This window comes from Oxyura jamaicensis, unplaced genomic scaffold (assembly GCF_011077185.1).
Source record: "Oxyura jamaicensis isolate SHBP4307 breed ruddy duck unplaced genomic scaffold, BPBGC_Ojam_1.0 oxyUn_random_OJ200, whole genome shotgun sequence".
Taxonomy (NCBI): domain Eukaryota; kingdom Metazoa; phylum Chordata; class Aves; order Anseriformes; family Anatidae; genus Oxyura; species Oxyura jamaicensis.
In genome coordinates, this window is record NW_023305706.1 from 72,081 (window position 1) to 80,443 (window position 8,363).

General features: G+C 44.6%; 1 long non-coding RNA gene across 1 annotated transcript in view; it reads left to right on the top strand.

Moving 5' to 3' along the window:
- LOC118158814 overlaps positions 1-2,990 on the top strand; it is a 23,533-nt gene extending 20,543 nt beyond the window's left edge. The window contains exon 3 of the long non-coding RNA XR_004746901.1: positions 2,831-2,990. This is a non-coding gene — a long non-coding RNA (uncharacterized LOC118158814). The remainder of the gene's footprint in view (positions 1-2,830) is intronic.
- The last annotated feature ends 5,373 nt before the right edge of the window (positions 2,991-8,363 follow it).

Genomic DNA, 8,363 nt, shown 5'->3' on the forward strand with positions numbered 1-8,363 from the left:
CCCCGGGGGGGCCATTCGGGGCCGTGCAGGGATGACATGGGGCCGGTGCCACTCCCCCCCTTACCACCTTACTAGCAGAAAGGTTAGGAGTTTTAAGAAGGAAATGAAGTCTTTAATTGAGGGCCTAGCAGAACAGTCAAATCCATTTCTAAGGCCTAATTTGTATTCCTGGGGGGGAAATGTCAATCTTGAGTATGTTATTCCCTGGAGAAGAATGTTTAGCAGGAGAATGATTCGGCAGGCAGCTATGCAAGAATGGGAAAGAACTAACACCCCCCCCCCTTACCAAGAGTAATTCCGATAGAGCAGAAATATCCTCTTACCCAGCTGAAATAATAACAACCCACAACATAGAAATCTTATGAGAGACTCGGGGTCAGAATTAGAAAGTACTAGGGGATGAATCCTGAGGACCCAGTAGCCCAAGGGCTCTTGAAAGTTCATTTTGTGATTAAAGCCGGGACAGATATACTGAAAAATCTCCAGAAGGTGGGAGGATAGAGAGAACAGTGCGGGTAGTATGAAGGTGTATGCCAGGAGGGGAGATGAGAAGGAAAAGCAGAGGGCAAAATAAATGTTATTCACAGTGTACTGGGTAGTGAGGCCGAGGGTTGGAGATAGAGGGCCCAGGATGGAAAGGAGAGGAAGAGAGACAAAGGAATGGCAGACAAGGAAAGCTACCTGCGTTGCAGCCTAAATCCTAGCAGGGACAGGCTTTGAGAAGATGTTATAAGTGTGGCCAGGCTGGCCACTTCAAATAGGAATATCTGGAGTGGAAGAAGGAGGAGAGATTGCTGTTACAAATTCAGAATAGGGGAGTTAGGGCTTCTCAGAAAGCTAGCTCTCTACCTCAAGGGGTCCTCAAAATGTGCCTCAATGGGGATCACTCTACAGTTATCATTATGGGCAAAACAGATTTAGCATAGGAAGATTAATGTGATACATGGAGTAATAATTTGTGTCAAGAAGATGGTTAATATTAATAAAGAAGGGGGAGATGTGGGAGTGTGTCCATGGGGGTCAACAAGCCCCATGGTTGGTGATAACATCAGACTCTTAACGATGAGGCCATCAGGAATGTAAAGAGTTTAGAGGGAACAAAGAAGGGTGATTCAGGAGACTCCTTGTTGTCTCTGCAGTGTCACAGTTGAAACTGTGGCACTGCACCCAGCGCTGTTTACATGCATGTTGGTAGAGTGTAGACTCCCTGAGTGCTGTTTACTTGCCTTTTATAGATATTACTAAATTCAGATTGAGTTGTGTCTTCATTTATAACATTAACAAAATTTACTACTTATTGCTGACGAGCTGGAGTGGTGAGAAACAAGCTGGTGGCACCTTTCCCCATCCACTCTCTTCCACCTCTTCCCTGCTCTGAGTGGTGTGGGAGTGGGGGGCGGGAGTGGGGGCTGCAGTCAGTCCGTGGTGCTTGGTTTCCACTGCTCCTTCACGATCACTCTCCCCCCTACTCTGTTGTAGGGTGCCAACCTTCCTGGGCTGGTCCTGAATGGGCTGCAGCGTGGAGATCTTCTCCGCTGCGGTACACCATGGGCTGCAGGGGGGTCTGCCTTCCCCATGTGATGAATGATTGAGTCCCAAATAGGATTCCAATTAAAGTTTGCAGTTTATTAAATAGAGACAAGTAAACAGCGCTGGGTGCACCGGGAGTCTCTGCTCCACCAAGACGCACACACAACCGTCAAACTTTCTAAATATATAGAACACTACTTTTACATATTCATAAGATACCTGAGGATGCCTATACGTATGTATGACCTATCCCCATTTAGTATTATAATTAGTATTTTCACAAACTCTTCCCATCTGCGCCTGCGCAGTGCCTTCTGGTGGTCATCGAGGGGTCATGGGGATGAAGGCTCACGGTTCCCCCCCATCACCGCTAGCAACCTTTTGTTCCTGCGCAGACCCTGTGGGTTCCTGGTTCTCATCCAGACCACAGGGTGAGCCCCGACTGGCTCCCTCTTCTTCTGCGCATGCTCTACCCTCCACAAGGTTCCCGAAAGCAACAAAACGTGATCGACACCAACCCATGCGAGGCCGTCTTTTCCTGTGTTTATTAACCCTTGAAACCACACTAATAATATGATTATAATATAACATTAAACAACAAATTTTAACAGTTTCAACCAGCAAACCCCCAGCAACTTCCATGCCTTAACGGCAGGAGAACAAGCAACCGGAGACAGCAAGGAGTCTCCTGAATCACCCTTCTTTGTTCCCTCCTCTAAACTCTTTATATTCCTGATGGCCTCATCGTTAAGAGTCTGATGTTATCACCAACCATGGGGCTTGTTGACCCCCATGGCCACACTCCCACATCTCCCCCTTCTTTATTAACATCAACCATCTTCTTGACATGAATTAATACTCCATATATCACACCTACCATGTGGGCCATGGGGGGGCTTCGGCTCCTGTACCTGGAGCACCTCTGCACTGCACTCCCCCTCCTCTGCACTGACCTTGGTGTCTGCAGGGAAGTCGCTCACTCCTCGCTCTCCTGGCTGCTATTGTGCAGCAGATTTTTTTTTTCCTTTTCTTGGATGTGCTCTAATAGAGATTTAAATGGCATTGCTCATGGCTTGGCTTTGGGCAGAGGTGGGCCCCTTTGGAGCCAACTGAATCTGGCCCTTATCTTACATGGGGCAGCTGCTGGATTCTTCTCATAGGGGCTACCACTGCAGCCCCCTCCGCTACCAGAACCTTGACATATGAACCCAATACACTGAAGCAACTAGGTCATAGCTGGTCTGTAAGTTATCAGGGCTTAAATTAACTAATGAAACCCTAAATGTGATGGGGGTAGAAGGGACTGGTATAACAGTGCCACTTTTTGGGGACACCAAGCTGAGACTAGGGGATAAAATGATCACTGGGCAATTATTGTATGTACCCAAGGCAGGGACTAACTTGTTGGGAAAGGATTTGATAATGAAATTGGGCATTCAAATAGTAAATTGTTAGGCTGGAATAATGGTATCATTAATGGGGTGCTCTCAGACCTTGAGAGGAAAGATATATTTGCCTTTGAGTGGAAAGATGCTGAAATGGGGCGGAAGCAACAATACAGATGGACAATTTTACCTCGGAGTTTTACAGGGCCACCAATTTATTTGGGCAAGTTCTAGAACTAATTCTGGAGCAATTCCAACCTCCAGAGGAGGTGTTACTGTTACAATATGTGGATGATCTTTTATTGTCAGGACAGGAGAAAATAGTTGTGAAGGAAGCCACTAACAAGCTATTCGACTTTCTGGGAAAACAGGGCTTAAAAGTATTGGAAAATTAATTAAAATTTATAGAAAGAGAAGTCAAATATTTAGGGCATCTAGTGTCTGAGGGGGCATGAAGAATAAATTCAGAGAGTATTCAGGGAATTGTTGAGATACCCTTACCCAAGACTAAAAAGAACTTAAAAGTTTTAAGAGAGAGAGTCTTTTAAGGAATTAGGAGTCACAACGTCCTATGGAAAACAGATACTCCCTGATGGGAGAGAAATGCTGAATCAAGTGCTAATGAGGCAAATATTAATTGTTTTACATCAAGAGGGTCATTGGGGAATTCAAGCAATGTGTGACACTATGCTATGCAAATATGTACGTGTAAGAATAGATATACTCTGGCTGAACAAGTATGAAGGAGTTGTGTAGTATGTCAAAAGGTAAATAGGAAAATTATCCGCAGTCAGCCCAAAGGAGGGTGAGAACCAGGAAGTCAACTCTTCCAAAATGTACAGGTAGATTTTACAGAACTCCTTAGAGTAGGTAGATTTAAATACTTATTAGTCTTGGTAAATCATTTGTCAGGGTGGGTGGAAGCTTTCCCTTCAGTATCTGCTACTGCAAACATAGTAACTAAAGTAATTCTAGAACAAATAACTCCCAGGTATGGACTTTTTGAAAATATTGACTCTGATCAAGGAAATCACTTTATGCCAGAAATATTGCAAGGGCTAATGTGGACTCTAGGAATTAAGTGGAAATTTCACACTCCTTGGCATTCTTCCTCTTCTGGAAGGGTGGAGCGGATCAGACAGTAAAGAAGCAATTGACTAAGTTCTGGAAACTTGGCTTCCCCAAACGAAGTGCTTACCTTTGGCACTTCTCCGAATTCAAATTGCACCAAGAAAAGATGTGGGAGTTTCACCATATGAAATATTATTTGGATTGCTGTACATGGACAAAGGGAATGAATTACCTCAGACTGAGACAAAAGATGCTTTTCTTAAGAACTATATACTCGGGCTGTCGTCCTCTTTGTCATCTCTCAGGACCCATGGACTCTTAGCTCAAATCCCACCCTTGGAAGCCCTGATCCATCCATTCCGAGAAGGAGGTTGAGTTCTGATGTGAACATGGAGAGAATTGAAACTGCAACCTGAGTGGGACGGACTGTTCCAAGTGCTCCTGACTACTGAGACGACAGTAAGAACAGCTGAGAAAGGGTGGACTCATACATGGGTAAAAGCATCAGTTAACCCTGATACCTGAGAGACTGCATTAACAAAGACTTTTAAGGTTAAAACTGTTAAATCTATTGTAAATCTCTAACTTCTCCTTAGAAGAATTTTTAATGAATTAATGAGTAAAAGAGATTGAATTACACAGAATTGGAGTGTTAGGAACACTCTCTGGAAGTGGGAGAAAAAGAAAGGAAGGTATTTAATCCCCACCAGAATCCCCACATAAGAATCCTTATTAGTTTGTGATTTTTATTGTTTTTTCTTAATTATTGCTTAATTGTTATAGGGGTGTATATATATATATATAGAAATGATGTATTTTATCTTAGTAATACCTATTCTCAATTGATTAGTGATAGGATGGAGGGAAAAATCAGCATTTCTAATTAATCCAGAACATCTCTTGAGTTCTGTCTCGAAATAATTGTTGGATTTGCACCCAGATACCTAGAAAGACTGAAAAGGCCTTGTCCCTGACTGCTATTTCCAGCAGCAACTGTCTAGATTCTCTAGAATTCTAAAAATGGCAGATCATGCATAGTTCTCGGAAGGAATAGATTTTGAAGTTGAGCTCCCTACCCGTAATCCTGGCTACAACATACTGTGTTATCAAAGGTGCCTTTTAAACAACAATGATAGAAACTCGGGGCAATAGTACTGACCCTGGGTGTGGAAATATCCATGAAGTAGGGAATAATCCATACTGTACTGAATATGGTAGCCACAGGAATGCTAATATACATAATGCACACCAGATACAACATGAGAAACCTGTAACCAGGTGGCCTGTCCCGAATGGCAAGGGGTGGTACTGGCTATATGGCAATAAAGCCAGGAAGGTGTTGCCCCTAGGATGGAAGGGAGCTTGCACCCTAGAGGCAATAATTCCAAATGAAACTGTTATGGAAGACCCACAAAGCCAAAGCCCCCTTGAGACCACACGCAGAATTAAGCAGACTTCAGATAATCCTCTAGTAAAATTATCTAGCATTTCACAGTTTTGTAGGGTGGTTTTTACCTTGGTTAGCTGTGAGTGAAATATTTGGGGAAAAAAAAAAAACACAACAAGATCCTATACAGAGTAGCTCAAGATGACACTTCCTGGGGATTTAGAAACATTTGGGAGAAACTAATTTCCTGATTACTTGAATAGAATTGGCTCAAACAACTGTTTGTTGGTATTGTAATAATAATGACATTGTATATCTATCATCCCCTGTGACATCTGAAGAAGAATATTGCACCTTAATGTTGGAAAAACTCAAGAGTGCGGTATGTGAAGAGGTGCAAAAACAGCAATAGGAGTAAGAAAAGAAGAGGGGGGAATTGTGAGAAACAAAGTTATGCTTTTGCAGTAGAGAACTAATTTTCTGTATTCCAAGGTAGTTGTGTAGTCATAATAAGGATAAATGCTAAGTAGATAAGCGGACAGTAGAAGGCCTAGAAAAAAAAAAAAAAAGCTGACATTATTTCTTTTCCTAATCTGTAGTACTGTTCAGGACTATAGTTTCACTTTTCTAGTCTTATATTGTAAACTCTACACATCTACAGCTCAAACTAATTATGAAGCCTTTAAATGAGAAGTGCATTTTACTTCTATTCCAATGTTTATTTCATTGATTTCCTTAACAAGATAGGGAAGGAAGGTTGTCTGTGCAACGTCTAGAATATAGATTACAAGCACAGTGAAGGGAACGAACGACACGACTCCAGGCTGGTGTGTAGCTGAAGCACTTTATTGTCTAACCCATCTACTTATATAGGCTTAGGGTATCTACATGCTTTTATCACACAACTTGGCAAAGTTTGCTCGTTAGCCGTTATTATTGCTCACAAGGCGATCGCACAGCAGCCCTATCTCCTTTTCATGTACTGATGAGCAACAGGCCAAACTGCACCTGTTGTTTTTAACCTTCTAGTCTCCCAATTATACCTCCTTTATCTTCAGGCTACGTGACTTTTGCCACATTATGCATTTTCCTTTTCTTACTTCATTTCTGTGTCTAACATACTCCACATACTTTCTGACCGATTTCCCACAATTCCCCCTCTTTTTATTTCTAACAGCCAAGCTGATTGCATTGAGCACAAAAGCATTCTTTGCAAGCATTTAAACAAGCACAGTACAGCTAGCAACAGGGTGAAAGTCGCATGCAGAATTATGATTGTAAAATAGCATGCCTAATAGAATCTACATCAGTCAACAAAACACTAAGCACTAGGGATGGTGCTTCGCCGCGATGCTACTTCTCACTCACACAGCACAATCACACAATCACAGAAAGAGAACTCTTTCACTTTTCATTCATACCACAAGAAAATATCACTTAAAATAATTTGTCCGCGGCTTCAGGAGGTCTTTGTCTACTCCCGTGGTGAGCGGCTGAGAGTGGAAACCCCTCTGAGGAAAATGCTCGGGGTGCACCTAGGGGCGTCCGTTCCACAGCCGAGCAGAGCTGCTCCTGGCACAAGGAACGATGCTTTTATGGTTTTGTATAATTACACCAAAGAGATGCATTGCAATAAGGAGCGAGTGTGACATTGACAATTTGTTTCATGGTTTGGTTTTTGCCTGTGGGAAAGGAATTCGCAGGTGGCTTTGCCCTGCTTCCCACGTCCTTGTATTAGAGATAATGAGGAAACAAGCTAGAGACAAGTGCATGGAGAAGCTAGACCAATTATAAGTTGTTATCGGCGCATGCTGTAGTTAGTTACCTGTATATACTCTGTGAGAACCTGCAATAAAGGAGGACGATTATACTCACATCGAGGTTGCATCGTTACTCCGGTCCATTTCCCTTTCCAACATCTGGTAGCAGAGGATGGTTACGCACCAGACAGTCCAGCGCGACTAAGTCTCCAAGACTGCGGTAAGCAGCTAGAGGAGGAGGGGATTGGGAAAATAAACGGCTGAGAGGGTGCCGCTTGGCAGACATGGGTCAGGGTCGCTCCCTACCTCTCAGGGGAAGCACAGCCACAGAACTGGAGGCTGCTGCATTGTTGCTCGCTGGAATACTCTCTAAGAGAGGTATCGAGACAATGGGAAGATAAACGACTGAGAGGGTGCTGCTTGGCAGACACGGGTCAGGGTCGCTCCCTACCTCTCAGGGGAAGCACAGCCATGGAAGTGGAGGCTGCTGCATTGTTGCTCGCTGGAATCCTCTCTAAGAGATGTAGCGAGACAACGGGAAAGAAACTGATCAAATTGATCAAGTTCGGACAACGATGGGGACATTTTAGAGAGACTGCCTTGCTGTTCCCTGTTACGGAATGGCGGGAGTTCGGGAATACCATGTGGGAAAGGACTATAACAGGGGATTCAAAAGATGAAAAGGAGACGAACAGTATTAGAGACACTAAAGACTATGGAGGCGGAGAAGGAGGTTGCCTGCGCCGCGGCCCAGATGTCAACACTAGGAGCGGCAGCCCTTGCAGAACTGTTACTGACTTTTAACATGCATTGCGGGCGAGAACTCTGGTGATGCCCCTCTAAATCATGCGGAAGTCCCACCATCGGGCGCGGAAAAGACGGAAGTTGGCAGGGCCAGGTCAAAGCAGAGATCTGAGCCGCTTGCAGAAGTAACACCCCAGGACACCCAGGGGGGATGTCCTGCACCACCCACAGGAGAGGGAGGAGAGGTGTGCTGACCTCCACCCTCGGCTCCGCCGCTGCTGCTGCCGCCCTGCCACCACCTCGTTACCCCCGGGTCGGCCCCGAGCCTCCCTCTCTGCTTCGCTCCGCTGCATCCGCCGAACCAAGCGGCTCTGCCGCAGTTGCTACCCCCCCCCCTCAGCCCGCCAGTCTGTCTACTGGTGCTGCCGACAGCAGTCCAGCCAAGGCTTCAGACCTCCTATACCAGATTTGTGATAACTCCTTATG